Source organism: Thalia democratica, chromosome 1, assembly GCF_965202585.1.
Source record: "Thalia democratica chromosome 1, ktThaDemo2.hap1.1, whole genome shotgun sequence".
Classification (NCBI taxonomy): domain Eukaryota; kingdom Metazoa; phylum Chordata; class Thaliacea; order Salpida; family Salpidae; genus Thalia; species Thalia democratica.
Genome location: NC_139165.1, coordinates 114948782 through 114963323, shown reverse-complemented (window position 1 = coordinate 114963323; position 14542 = coordinate 114948782).

Below are 14542 nucleotides of genomic sequence, written 5' to 3'. Positions count from 1 at the left end.
TATCAGTTCAACACATTCCCCTTTTTTATTGAATGTTGAATGACAGTTTGAAATATACTTTAATGCGTGTTCTGACATTAAAGAAAATCGTACTTTTAATAACAATTGTTTTGCATATTTGCTACGTTGTTCACTATTGTATTCCAACCAACTAATAACTGCATTAAATACTTCAACTTCCGAGTGAATATTTATTTCAGAACTGTTAAGTATTTTTGCAACAAGATTAAAGTTTAAGTGTAAAAATGTTTGAGTTTCAACAATCATTGGAAAACAACACTCAATATAAAGCAATGATGACTCAGAAATAGTAGCTAGGTTGTAAAGTTTAGCTAAGCTGTAAAAAGTAAGAACGTTTTTGACAGCTAATTTATCTCGGATGATTTTACTTATCTTCACGTTTGCATCTTCCTTTTGCAGAAGCTTATTTATTTTCATAGCTAAAACTATTTCATCTTTTTTCAAGTACAGTGCATCTAAATAAGAATCACATGTATAAGTGAGTTGATAAATTACATATAGTTGCTAATTATTGTTGATAACAATGAAATAATTCACTTTTAAATTTTTTTTATTTTAACAAACATTTTTATTTTATTTTATTTAAAACATTGTCAAAACACTTCGTTAAGTTAATAAAACATACAATAAACATGATGTTAAAACTGTTTCAAATTATTTTAAAGTTATAAACTCGGTTTCAACATAAATGATACTAAATTTACTTTTGTTGTTAAAAACATTGAAAATTTGTAGACTTCTATCATCTAAATTTTTTGTAGAAAATTGTTTGCATAAAGTAGTAAAGCAATCAACAACTGGATGTTCATAAGTTACACCCATACGTGTTAATTTTTTATTGTTTTCTTCAAATTTAATTTTTTTAACATCAGTTTTGTAGCATTCATCTGACATAACTTGATGATGTTTTGGTTAAGTTTTATCTTTATATTAGATTAAATATTCAGCTATTTTAATTTCTCAGTAAAAACAATACTCATTAAAAAATCAATAATATAAATAATTTGTTTACGGTTAGTATTTTTTGAAGTTTAATCAAAACCTTATTCTATTATTCAAACGTTTTGATTAACTTTTTTAACACATGTTGTTATGAATATCTAATATTTATTGTTTATTATAAGTTTAATTTTCTAATTTTACCATTAAATGACATAGATATTTATGGAAATTTGAATTTAAAATCACATGCATAAAAATTTATGACCTATTTAGGTTTTTATTTAAAAAAGAAAAAAGAATTTCTATATAGATAGCAGAAAAAGTTTTGGATTTAATTGAAGTTTTAGGATAGAACTGCTTTAAAAAAAAATTGTTTTTGATTTAGGTCATTTGTGTTATATTATTGTTATCTTAAATTTTTAAATCATTCAAAAAACTCTGAGTAAAAATTTGAAAACTTCTGAATTAAAAAGTCAATGATACATAATCAAGCAAATTTAAAATATTTTCAAAAATGTTTTATCACTACACACATCTAAGTTGTTTTTTACAAAACTAACTACATCCCTTGCAAGATGAAATACATTCACTAATATTTATTAGACAAATAAAAATTTTATATTTTACGAAATGTTATTAGGGTTTGCAAAAGCTCATTATGAAGTGTTTTAGGAACTTAATTTAGTACTGTAAAAAAAAAAGATATATGGTCTCAACTGGGTAATATAGTTTTAGTTAAATTCTAGCTGTTAATAAACATTTTTTAAAATATTTTAAGGATTATTTTTATATTTAACAGATCATGGTTTCCATTTTAAATTACATTCTAAAATACCAAAATGTTAAAAACAACATCTTACTATCAAATATTTTTAGACCAAAGTGGCAATTTGATTTTTACTTTTTCAGGTTTTTTCGCAGAATAATTTTTTACATTTTTTATAACTTCTCGTAGTAGAAGAAAGAACTATTTTAAATCTAAATAATCAGTCAAAAGATAATTTGAATGTGTCCCAAACTAAATTTAATTCCTAAAACTATTTTTACTTATAATAGATATACATAATGGCTCATTATAGGCTAATTATATTTTATCATAGTAGAATTATAATTTTAAGCTTCAGAATTTTACATAGTTTTATTATTCCAAGTTTTCTTTACTTACTTTTTACTACCATATTATTTATTTTTAGTACAGCTTTGAAATCTATAATTTTTAAGTTCTGAGGATAAATAGCTACTGTTCTAACCTAATATGACTTTAGTTTCAAAAATTTTCAATTTTTTACTAAAAACTAAAATATAAGGAATAATTTTAGATTGAATTTTGCAATACAGTCAGATTTACTGTAGGTGTTACATTTATTAGTATCACATGATTTAATTGTTGAATTTATTTTTGTTATTTGCTATAATTTTTCCTTGTGATTTAAAGTGTTAAATATTATTCTGTGAGTATTTGCCAATCAATCTTTAACCAAGGCATACTTTTAAGTTAAAACATAAAATTTAATTTGATTACTTTAAACAGATTGATAAAGGGGCAGGTAGAAATTAAGATGATTTAACCTTCTGAAAACAATTATCAATGCAGTTATCAATGGTTTGTAAAAAAACTTTTTCTAGGTTTTTGAAAATGTTCCTTTTTTTGTTTTATTTTTAGTTAAAAGTTAAGGTCAAGGTTAAAACTGTGTAAAGTACAATTCAACATTAGAAAGATACTGTAAATCTACTTAGAATTTTATTTTTTAACAAATAAAATTTAATATCGACAATATTTTTTCTATATAATAGATTTTTTGTGTCAATTAAAATTTCAATACTTTATTGCAAAAATTGATTTAAATTCCCAGATTTTCACTAATTATTGTTCAAAGTTTAGTATTTTACTTTGAAAATAAATTTCGAATCCAAGATTATTCCAGGATTCAAAGTTTTATGGTTACAATAATTTGTCTTTGTAGATTGGGGAGAGAGACAAATGTTTTTAACTATCTAAATATAATTATTAAATTTTTTTATAGTTAAAATTTTATAAACATTTAATCATTTATATTTCTAACTTAATTGAATAGATGTTTTTATATAAAAAAAGTATTAGTTTGTTTTATATTCTAACCTTTAAAATAGTAATTTTTGCAATACAAAATAAGGTCAAAATTTTAAAGTAGTAATTAAGTTATTGTAATAAAATGGCTTGCTGATATTTGAGTTATAAAAATTAACTTTAACTAGCTGAAGTCATTCTGAATATATTTTTTATTCTAAGAAAAACATAAAAACTTTTTGATATTTCTTAATATCAAGTTTTACAAAATATTAGTTTAAAAGTAAGAAAGTATTGCAAGTAATGCAACTAAATCTCAATCAAAATTGCCTAAAATGTTTAAAATCCTATAACTATCCTAAGTTTTTTTGAAAAAAACTTGGTCATCTTGAGTCAGCCTGAGTTTAAAAAACAAATACAAATTATTGTGAGTTAAACTGCGTAATCCTGCGAATTTAAAAATTTTAAAATTGTTTGTATCATCTTGATTATCTTGAATGTGTGGCAATCCTGTATAAATAGTTTTGACACCAACACTTAATGGTAATTTTGTGTCACTGGCAATTATTATGTTTATTTTGTATTCAATAAATTTGTGTGGCCTGATGTTAAAGGGTTGATAATAAGGTCTTTGAAATAATAAGAGTTGAACAATATTCCAAGATTCAAACCCAGTGGTTGACACATGTACAAAAAATTATCTGATTCTTATCCTCTGTGATAGTGGTTTCTGCTAGAATGCTAGAAAAAACGGTTGTAAAGAGTTTTTGTTTAAAAAGTCAAACATAGTTTCGAAAATTAATTTTTTAAATAAAAATGAGGTGCTTTACTAACTTGTGGAAAAATGTTTTTACACTTCAGATTACAAAAAATTCAATATTGGTAAAAAACTTGAAATTGTTCAAAACTAATACAAATAAAAAACTGTTATAATTTTAAGTTTAACATTTCCGTTCAAATTTTACGTTTAGGAGTTACTTTAAAAGTACAAAACTCAATAAACTAGTATAAGAGAGTGGCAAACTTGTGGTAAAAAATTGTATCTAACAATTTTTTTAAATTAAATCAAAAAATGCTTTTAATTTCCAAAAACAAATCATAAAGTGTATTTTAAATAAATTTAAATACTTTATTTAAATACTACTACGGCATGAACTGTGCTTATTAAACTAAAATGGCTAAATTTGTTTTTTTTTCTAGGCAGTGAGTGGTTTAAACATCAAGTTCAAAACAGTTTATAGTGTTTATACTTATTTAACTGAAAAATATTTATTGAAACAATAAAACATTTACATTATACATAAAATTTTTTTAATTAAAAATTTAAACAAAAGTATTAATTTTATTTAAAAGTTAATATACTTTTTATTTTAGAAGCTTTTTCTTTTTTTTTTTACATATTTGCTTTAGTTAGTTCGAAAATTATCATTCTTTTATTTTGTTGCTCAATTGACTTATTAGCTTACATTTTGTTTTTAATTAGTTTGAATTGAACATTGAAAAAAAACTACTTAACTTTTTATTTTGTACTCGAATGATGCTTAGTGAACCAGTAACAAACTGATGTATATTTTAAGAAAAAAATTCATATTTTGCATGACACCCACAGCAATTAAATAACAGCAGTAAAAAACTAAAAAAAAAATTAATTTTGTTGGACCCACTCAAAATATCAGATTTCCAGTAACTTGTTATGATGTAAACAAAAATAAAATGTCAAAAAAATCGTGATGATGTTTAATGGAAACTCATATTTTGTATGTAGATTCGCCAGTATCACAACATTTTGAAATCAACTGTGTATTATTTGTCGGACATAGTTTAAAATTACCTTAAATTATGTCACAATAGTAGTATTTTTTTTATATATCTTATATCCTTAAAAAACTTTGTTTCAGTGAATTCTCCTATAAACAGTCAAAGTTAGTCTTGAAAAGAGGTATTGGCGTCTTCCTTAAGTTTTGTAGTTTTGCAATTCAGTCTTTGATTTTTAATTTTTGACGTATTTTTTTTAAATGACGTCACAAAAATAAAACAATTGCTATTATCAAAAAGTTTTGGAGAATTCTCATATAAAAAGACAAAGTTGGATTTAAAAATGGTATGGGCGTCTTTCCTAAGGTCTGTAGTTTTGCAATTCAGACTTTGATTTTTAATTTTTGACGTATTTTGTTCAAAAATGACGTCAGAAAATAAAATTATTTTTCGTTGTTAAAAAATAGTTTCGGAGAGTTCCCATATAAAAAGTCAAAAATGGTCTTTAAATATGATATTAGCGTCTTCCCCAAGGTCTGTAGTTTTTAAATTCAGTCTTTGATTTCAATTTTTGACGTATTTTGATCAAAAATTAAGTCACAAAAAACAAGTCATTTTTCGTCATAAAAAATAGTTTCGGAGAATTCTCATATAAAAACTTAAAGTTGGTCTTTAAAAGAGGTATTGGCGTCTTCCTTAAGGTCTGTAGTTTTGCAATTCAGTCTTTGATTTTTAGTTTTTGACGTATTTTGTTCAAAAATGACGTCACAAAAAAAAAGTCATTTTTCGTCATAAAAAACTTGTTTCGGAGAATACTCTTATAAATATGCAATATTGTTAATTTAAAATAAAATGGGGCATTTGCATCTATTCAAAAATTTTATTTTTGAATTTTTTTTAGACTTTCTATTTTTTTTAAATTAATTCATGTTTAAGTAATCGTTTTTCATTTCTTAAAAGTATTTCCTAATAACGAAGATAAAGTAATAAAAAAACTTAAGAATCTTTCTCCAGATTTTTAGTTTTGCAAATAAGTTTCTGATTGTTTTAAGAACGATTCAAAAATTACGTCACAAAATAAATCATTTTTTGCTTTAAAAACTTGTTTTGAAGATTTCTCCTAGAAATATTTAAATTAATTATTCACAATAGAATAGGCTCCTTCTTCAAGATTTCTATTTTTGAAAATTAACTTTTGTTTATCGATTCTATTAAAATTAAGTCATAGAAGAATAATCTTTTTTTTAATTATTTCTAATGTGTATTTCCTCATAACGAATATTAAGTGATAAGAAAAGATTAAGAGTCTTTATTAAGTTTTTTAATTTTGCAAATCAGTTTTTGATTGTTTTAAAGACGTTTTAAGTTTAAAAAAATTTAATTTATTTCTTAAAAAAAGTATTTCCTTTCGCTTTTAGCTTTATAGTTTTTCAAACTAATACTCAAGTTTTAAATTAGTTTGTTCAACCTAAATTGATTATAAATATAATTTTTAAGCCAATCTAATATAAAATGACTTATAAAGTTTTTTACATTAAATAATTTTTAATGGTTAAATAACAATTTCCAAAAAGATTGTTAAAGTGTTAATTTTTTATATTATTTTTAACAATATTAATTTACTCCATTCAATAAAATAAAGTTTAATTACAAAAATTTTCAAAAAAAAGTAGAAACGGCACATAAAAAAAACATAAAACTAGTTATAAAAACAAGTTAATAAAATATGTATTTGTCAAAGTTAACATAGTTTTTAAGACACTAGTACAAAAAGTAATAAAATTAAAAATTAATTTTAAAAATAAAAGTATAGTTAATAGAGTAACTGATTAATTTAATCAATTCAGATTAAAGTTAACTAAAACAAGTTACTTGGTTTTTGTAAATAGCTATTAACTGATATGATAGCCGTGTGAAAAGATAATTATAGTTTGTAAAACAAGCTAGAAAAATTGTGGTGTAATTTGTATTAAAACTCTCAGTAATCAAATTGTTTTATAAACAAATTTTTGATTATCATATTTTTTTTCATGTTTTAAACCAAGAACTGAATTACAAAACTACAAAACTTGGGAAAGACGCCAATACCATTTTTAAAGACCAACTTTGACTCTTTATATAGGAATTCTCCGAAACTATTTTTTTATGACGAAAAATGACTTTTTTTTTGTGACGTCATTTTTGAACAAAATACGTCGAAAATTAAAAATCAAAGACTGAATTGCAAAACTACAGACCTTAGGAAAGACGCCAATATCTCTTTTAAAGACCAACTTTGACTCTTTATATGAGAATTCTCCGAAATTATTTTTTATGACGAATTTTTTTTTTTTTGTGACGTCATTTTTGAACAAAATACGTCGAAAATTAAAAACCAAAGACTGAATTGCAAAACTACATACCTTAGGAAAGACGCCCATACCATTTTTAAAGACCAACTTTGACTCTTTATATGAGAGTTCTCCGAAACAAAATCACATCGAATACTTGGCGAATACTACACTAAATGCTGCAACCTGTGTTAAACAAAGTAAAAATTACATATTGTTTACTAAAACAAAAACTGTATTAGTTATTTTAAATAGGAGTAGTAAATATAAAGTTTTTACTACAAGTTTTCTTATTTCTTGTATTTGTTTAAAATGTTTTTTGACATTTGAAAAGCTCCTAAAAGTAGAAGTTTGAATATAAGAAACAGGTATAAAAATATAAATTTTTGATATTTATATTAGTTTAAAAAATTCCAAGTTATTCATCAGTATTGAAATTATGTAATCATAAATGTTAAACAATTTGCCACAACTTATTAGAGCATGTCATTTTTGAAAAAAAAATTGTTTAGTTATTTTTGAATTAAAAAAAAACTCTTAATAATCTTTTTATCTGGAATTCTAACAGAAACCACTGTAACAAGTTGTTTTCCTTTGTAAATGTGTCAACCACTTTGATTGAATCCTGGAATATTGTGCACTTTATAGAGTTTTCAAAGCCCTAATTAGGACCCACTTAACATAAGTAAATTTTAGTAAAACAGAATTAGTATATAAATACCTAGTGACACTAATTATCAGTATTAGTATTAATGTGAAGAAACATTTGTACATGGTTTCCACGAATTCAGGATATTCCGTATTACTCAAACTATTTTTAAATTTTTGTAAATATCATGATGACTCAGGATAATTTAAATTTGAATTTAAAGTCAAGCTGTTCTAGATAGTTATGCTTTTCTTTAGAAAACTGAGAATTATATTAAGATTTTGAAAATTCTAGGCCATTTTTTTAGAATTAAAATGATATTCAGTTGAATTAATTGAAATATTTTTTATTATTTTATAGGCATTTTTTTTATAAGTAGTTTTCTAGTGAATTATTAAATTTTTTAGTTTTTTCTTATGTTTTCAAACATTTTAGGATGAATCAAGCAAATAAATGGTCACTCAGGACAGTTTTTTGACTAAAGCAGTAGAATCTCTGTTTATATTAATAAGTATTTACAACAAAAAAGACCTTTTATTAATTTATTTATATAAAGTTCATTTACTTTGAGTGTTTTAAGCTAACTTGCATAGTAATAAAACACTGTAAAAAAGAGTAAACTATGAGTCTGATGTATTTTATAGAAAACAATAATTATGCAATTATGTTAAATTACTGAAGATTAAATACTTTAGAAAGTGTTTATTATAAGTAAATATAATATGTTTTGAAATGTAATTTTTTATTTTATAATGTTTGAAAAACATCAGTCTCAATCTTCAATCTACAAGGTTAAGTGAGGGTGTCCACAAAACATGGAAAACTTAAAAAAAAAACTGGAGCTAGTTAAAAAACCTGTAATTTGAAAATTTTGGAAAATTTTTTTTAATAAGATGGAATTTTGAAGAAAAATCATCAAAATCTTTGAGTTTTAAACAAAAAAAAAGGGATTAGTTAATTTTAATAATATTATTAAATATAAAGTTTAAACTAAAAGTTTGCCACTCTCTTATATTATTATATAAAGTTTTTCTCATATTTTAAGAACTTATAGTTTAAATAAAGATAATATATTCAAATGACAACCATTTTATATTTTTAATAGTTTTTAAAAATATAAAGTTTTTATCAATACTATATTTATATAATCATAAGTGGGAAAAAATATGCCCCAATTTAATGGAGCATGTCATTTCTAATTTATAAGAAAATATATTTTAAGTTAATTTTGGTTTAAATTTTATATTTTTTTTCTGTAGCAGAAATTTTGTAACAGTATAAAAAACAATTTTTTTTCTGTGTTTGCCAACCACTGGGTTTGTATCTTTGAATACTGTTCATTTAGAGATTTTTCAAAGAACTTATTGGGACCCATTTAACATCAGGTCACACAATATTGATTAGAACTAAATTAGTATATAAACACCTAGTGTCACAAATTATCAGTATTAGTGTTAATGTGAAAAAATTATTTATACAGGGTTGCCACACACTCATGATACTCCGGATTACTCGAACAGTTTTTTTTATTTTTTGAAAATATCAGGATGACTCAGTATAACTCAGAATAATTTTAATTTAATTTTCAAACTCATGTTAACTCAAGCAAGGTATTTTATTATTGAAAAACTGAGAATTTTTTTTAATATTTTAAAAATAATAGGCAATTTTTCAGACTTTAAATAAGATTTAGTTGAATCATTAGAATTTATTTTTTTTCTAATTTTATTGAAGAAATAGTTTTTGATTCTTTTTTAGGATTTCAAAAATTTCAGGATGACTCAATCAATTAAATGGCTTTCAGAACAGTATATTTCACTAAAACAGTAGAATCCCTGTTTATAATAATAAGTATTTACAACAAAAAAAAGAACTTTTAATCATTTATTTATATAAAACTTATTTACTTTGACTGTATTCAGCTAATGTTGCATAGTAAAAGAACACTGTTACAAAGGGTTAATATAAAACTGATGTTTTTTTTATAAAAATATAGTTATACAATTATGTTAAATTACTGAAGATTAAATACTTGAGCATATTTTGATTAAAAAGATCATAATTTTTAAAAATTAATGTTTTTATTTCATAATGTTTGAAAAACATAAGTCTCAATCTTCAATCAAGAAGGATAAGTCAGGATGTCTACAAAACATGGAAAACTTTAAACAAAACCTGAAATTAGAGAATTATTTGTAACAAAATTTGAATAGTACGGAATTCTAACAAAAAATCATTAAAAATCTGGAGTTTTAAACAATTTTTACATGTTAAGTACTTAGATTTTGGTTTGACACAAAAAACTATGATATAAAATAAGATTTCATGTCATTATCAATTTCTTATATTTAAAAACACATTATAAGTAGCTTAACTGTTCCTTATTTTAATTGAAAACTACTTAACACAATTTTTAATTTTTAACTAAAAATAAACCATAAAACGAGTATTTTTAAAAACAGTGGCCACCCTGATCAAATTTTTAAGGGAGTTTATTCTTGTTTTGTTTTAACTTTCAATTCACATCAAAGTATTGAAAAACAACTTCTATATTCTAATTGAAAAATATCCCCAGGTAACATGTTGTTTGGCGAATACTCAAAAGTAAATTTCAAAGTCCAAAAACACAAACGTATAGAAAAACACTAGTAGAACTATTAAGCTCGAAATTCAAAGAAAGCATTAAAAGTACACTCAACAATCCAAACATGTGATCCTCTTCTGGCCCTTAATTAAGTTAATCAATATGTTGTGACATTAATGCTATCAAAATTAATTCATTATATTTTTTCATTTACAGGTAGATAAATCAGGGTGGCCATAAAACTTGGAAAATAGAAAAATCTTGACTTTAAGAAATTTTGATCTAACCCTAAAAATATAGAAATTATAACAAAAATCATAAAAGTCCTTGAATTTTAAACAGTCATGTTAAAAACTAAAATTTTTTGAAACACAATTCTATCAAAAATATTAAGAAATTGTCATACCAATTCAAAGTAGCTTTCCAGTCTTTTTATAATTTTGAATACTGCTTCACAGAGCTTTTAACTTTAAACTTCATTTTAAACTAGAAATAATCAAAAGACGAGTTTTTTTAAAAACCTGAAAGAAATTTCTTAAAAACCAGTGGCTACCCTGATGATTTTTTTCAGAAGGTTCATTCATGTTTAGTTCAAATTTTTTTAATTCTTGTTCAAGTAATTAGATTCAACTTCTACTATTAAAACGAAAAAAAATCCCTTGGTAACATGTTGTTTGGGGCTAGTCAAAAGGTAAAATCTCAGCACTTAATACCACAAATGTATAAACTATCAATCTGGAAGTTCAAAGTAAGCAACATAAATTCAACAATCCAATCATTTGACCCTTGCCTGTAAATCAATATGTTCTTACATTAAAGCAAAAATTAAATTAAAAGTCAATCCATGATACTTTAGTTATTGGTAAAAATAATCAAATCAAAAGTCATTTTAGTTTTTTAAGGTGCATAATTAAATTGAAAACTACTGAATTGAAAATTCAAACTAGAATATCAAGTTAATTAGTTTTTGAAAAAGGTAAAATAAGAAAATAATTAATTTTTAAATTATGTAAATCCTAAAATCCCATATGTTTTACTCTTATATATTTGACTATACTTAGCGACTTTGAATCAATAATAATGAAAAAAAAATTCTGATATAAATTTAACTAGAAACACATTCAGAACACCATTTAATTCATTATATAAATATAAAACATATTTTTTCTTTACGTTAAATTTTTATGAAAAAAGAAAAATATATGTTTCAAAAAACCTGTAAAAATATTTATAAACAATTGTTACTTAAGTATGGAGTTAGAAATTAAAAATTATGTTAGTCACAGTTCTTGTTCGTCAGTTTGTTGCAGTTTTTGTCATCAATGTGCAATTTAATTTCGAAACTAAGATTTTTTTATCATATTGATTATTAAAAATTTTTAAAAATCTCCAAAAATTTGATCTAAGGACCTCATCTACTAAAAACCTTCGAGTTTTTGAATCGTAGATACGTATTCAAAATAAATCATTTAAGTGTCATAACATTCAAGAACTCTTCAGTTATTCGATTGGAAATTAAAAAAAAAACTACTCAACCCAGTATATGCCATTAGAAAGATAAAGGTGTCAAAAAACTAATTTAAGCTCCTTTACAACATCTTAATAATGAGTATGTAAACTCTTTTATAAAAGTGAAGTTAAGTAACTTATTGTAAAATACAAAAATTTTACTTAACTTTTAAAACTATTGAAGCTCTCTCATCTTGCAAAGAATATGTTTAGTTTTGTAAAAAAATAAGAATATAGATGTGTTGGGTGGGCCAACGTTTTGAAAATGTTATAAAAATGCTTATATCTATCCTTTGTTTTTAATTTTTAAAAGGTTTAAAATTTTTGCAAATGTTATAAATATGCTTATATCTATCCTTTGTTTTTTTTTTATTTTTAGAAGTTTTAAAATTTTTGCAAAACGTTTCTGAATGATGTATAAAGTTTCAAGTAAAAAGAAAAAACCTTAAGTGACTAAAACAATAAAAAACTTTTTTATAAAGCAGCTCTATACTAAATTACACATTATTCAAAAACTTCTACTACTTTTTAAGTGTTAAAAAACTATTATTGCTTAATTATTAAAAAACTAACAGGGTTGCTTTGTTGCCGTAAACCATAATTCAGGCTAGCTGACCTTTCTTTAAGTTTAAAGTTATTTAAAACTATCTATTTTATGGATTATTATTCATATTTAGAAACCTTAAGTCTCTTAAGCTGGATTAAGAGTAGTTTATGTCAAGTTTTTTGCTTAATAATATTTTTAAAGTTCTTTTTAAGATCAGGTGAATCAGACTAACTGGCCTTAAGTCAGGCTGTATTTTCTTATATTCAAATAATGAAATCTTATTAAAATTTTTTTTACACAATCTAAATAATAGTCAGCAATGTCAATTTTTCATTGAATTTTGTCTAGAAATTAATTCTATTAATTTCTATACTTTGTAAATACAAGTAATTATTTTAATTTTTATCTTAAGCTTTTAAAAAAAACCAACTCCTTTCTAATTAAATCTAGTTATAAACAAGAAAACCTATAATAAGTTAATAGCATCATCTTCAGATAAACTTAAGTAGCCAAATAAATTGAAACTGTGCTTCATAAAGTTTTTTATAAGACAATTAAATTTTAGCTTAGTTGTTGATGTAGCATTAACACGTACGAACTAAGTCCTTATTATTAGAAAAAAATGTTTGTTAAAGTTAAAAAGAAGTGTTTAATGCATTTGTGTTGACTACCTTTTTAATTCATTTTAAATTTTATTCAATCTAGATTATAAGGATAAACTTAAGAAAACTAACTTTATTGGCACTCATTAAGCTTTAAATGTTTTTTAGTAAGAACAATGAATTATTTTAAAAAGTTATTAGAATAAAATATATTGTCATGTATCCGGAAATTATAAAACTTAAATTTATATATATATAAATTAAGATATAAGTTGTCACACACTCAAAATAACTAAGGATTTTTGTATATATTTATGGCTGACACAAGATGTTATTTTTATAATAAAAATTCATATCAGTTTGCAAAGAGTATTCAAACATTCAGGATAACTAAATAAATAAATACCAAAGTTAGATAAATAAAAAAAATCTACGCATGACTCGGAACTATTTAGGTTTTCTAAAATGAACTCAATCTAGTTTTAATCTCAGGCCAGTATTTTAGACATAAGTTTAGGGTTATTATAACTATGTAAAACATTCTTTATAAAGTTTAAAAAAACAAACTAAAGCTATTTGGTTCTTTTTACTTCTTGTGAAATTTAGTGATACGTTTAATGTAACAAATATTCAAATAGTTTTACAAACTCTACTTAGTCTGATTCAGGCTCATTTGTTCTTTTTATCAAAACACAGTTGGCTAACTTTATTATATATAATTTTAATTATTTCAAGTGTTTTTCTTAATTTTATTTTTGTTTTATTATGTGCATCTTTATTACTGTACTACTATTTTATAAATATAAGTTTTAATTCTTAATTTTTAATCATATATCACTCCCTGCATTAACTCCTTTAAACATATTAGTCGTTTTTATTTAAACAATATTGTAGTACTTATAATGATGTCCATTATTTGTAGTGTTAGGTATCTGTGAATTACAAAAGAAAAGTATAAGCCAAATTAAATTAATATTATTATTTTGTTAATTCTATTGTTTAATTTAGTACTTTAAAAGTATTAAAAAAAATTACACATAACAAGTTCACAGTTTTATTCATGTTTATTATCAAAGTATTTTCAATTAATGTGGTTTTATAAAAAATTAAATCTTTAAAGTGTTCTTACATCCTAATTTTTCAAGTGCTAAAAACTCTGAATTTATAGTTGTTTTTTTTTTTTGAAATAAAAAAAGCAATATTTCAGTTAAGTTTTTAAATTATAAATATAATTTTGAGATAACTAGATTTTTTTTAAATTTAAAACTGTAATTTTTATAGTTAAAAACTAGTAAGTCATCGAAGTTTCTTCATAATAATCTATAAGTTAAATATTCTTCCTAATCAATAGGTAAATTACTATTGAAATAGCTAAACATATTCAAACTAATATGATCAGATTTTTTATAACAAGATTAAACAAAGTATCATCAAGTTATGTCAGGTGAAAGTAATATGGACCACACTGATGTTAAAAGAATAATAATTAATAATAACCATGAAAAATTAGCAAGTGTTGGTGCAACTTGTAGAAATTCAGTAGTTGATTGTTTTAA